This window comes from Pinus tabuliformis, chromosome 1_2, assembly GCF_031772625.1.
Source record: "Pinus tabuliformis cultivar Carrire ecotype Pingquan chromosome 1_2, CPIR1, whole genome shotgun sequence".
Classification (NCBI taxonomy): Eukaryota; Viridiplantae; Streptophyta; class Pinopsida; order Pinales; family Pinaceae; genus Pinus; species Pinus tabuliformis.
In genome coordinates this window covers 877,644,301-877,646,258 of record NC_142298.1, presented here as the reverse complement: position 1 = coordinate 877,646,258, position 1,958 = coordinate 877,644,301, and positions in this window count along the sequence as shown.

The following is a 1,958-nucleotide window of genomic DNA, read 5'->3' as shown; positions in this document are numbered from 1 at the left end:
ACATGCATGCATTTTTTTCAGCCTTCTTAATGTGTAAATGATAAAAAGAAAGCTAAGCGCAAATCTGAATTATTTTTTCAAAGCAACAATTACTAACAAGTTTCTTTTCAAGACAAAATGAGGACAATGACAACACTTTGCGATTTGGAATTGGAAACTTGCTTTAGACACTAGAAAAACTACTAATTCAGATCAAATACAAGAGTAACAGTGTAATTGACTATCAAGAACAATCATATTCTCTTCTATGACTGAAAACAACACTTGCGACACTTTCAAATCAAGAAACGACAGTACAATTACGCAACTTCTTTATAAAGGAGAACTGAAAATGACTTAAAAAATACATAAAAACATTTACAGTTCTTTGGGAGGTAGAATATCAGCAAGGAAAGGGGTTTCAAACAGAGGTGTACTGACTATGGGCAGCAAATCTCCTGAATAGAGCTGAAAAGAATGAACACAGAAACCAAAATTTAGGAAGAAGGCCTTGTTTGATCAGCGCACCTGTAACACAGTGAAACTGAAATGCAACGCACCTACTACACTCGGGAAGTGCACTGCATTTGAAGTTCACAGAACAGACAGTGCGCTGGACCAGGGACGAGACTTTGATTGGGTTCCGGGTCACAGTTTACAGTTCAGTTCAGGGATTTTGGCTGAGCAAGTGGTAATCAGTAAATCAATCACAGGGGTAGATCTAAGGAGGTTACTAGAGCCACCACAAGGGCAATTAGAGAGCTTGTAAATCAATTTTTTAATTCATAAACAAAACCTGGAGATTGACTGAAGCAGCATTGATCTACATTGCACTTGCATAGCAAATGCAGTTCGAAGGCTAGCTGGCTTGACTTCAGGCTCCGTCTGTAAGTTTATAAAGTAAACAAATGTAGATGAAAAAACAATCTACTCGCTCCCTAGTGGAGTCGCCATTTCGTTACCGGGAATAGTGTCTATGCAGAGCTGCTAATCCCACTAAGGCTGGTAGCTACCTTAGAAACAAACTAACTAAAACTACTTTCACTTTCCTTTATGAAAGATAGATGAGAGAAGAATAAAGGAGACCAACCTCTATCTTGCGCTTGGTTCCTTGCTCGATTCCTCTCTCTTCTGATAGCCCTTTGCTACTTGCTTTCTTGTGTACCCAGCTTCACAGAGTACCTATAGAATCAAAGCAGCATAACACTATACGAGAACATAGATCTATTATCATAAGCAATATAGGATCAGATGTATATTAACCACACAAATGCATAAAACATCAATTACACAAGTGTATGGAGGAAAACTTGAATAGCTTTATTGATAATCAAGAAAGAGCCAAGAGAATTACAACCAATTGTTCTAACCCAGCATCATCCTCTCAGCAAGTAAACCCTTCTTCACCTCATGAAAAGCTTAGATCACCCAACACTATGATATTGCACCAAGAAACCAGCAGCACTTCCTTACAAGATACAAAATTCTAGCCTCTGGATCTCTGGGATGAGGGATCCATATATAGATGTCTGCAAGGGAGGTGAGTCAGCTTTTGAGATTTGATTAGTGTCTTCTCTCTGATAGTTCTTGATTCCACTTGGAGATTGATGATCTCTTACTCATCCCTAGTCAAATTCAGAGAGGCAAGTGTCACAGGAGAGGTTTCTGGAAGATTCCATGCTCCTCCACCTTGCGGATTGACCCTGCGATTTGTCCCTTCTCGCCCATCGCACCCCATAGAAGGGATTTTTGACATGCATCGCACCTACTATGTGTATTCAGGTGGGATGCAATGCACTTTGCCTATGGAGCAGGTGAAATGGTCCAGTTTTGACCAGTTCTGAGTAGTTTTTCATGGAGAACTTCTGGGAGAATATGTAATTAGTTGACCTTGTTCTTTTAGGGGTCGGAACAACGCTTTTAGGGACTTAAGAGCCCTTGGTTTATTGACATTTATGATTGGGGTTTCAGTGCCCAAA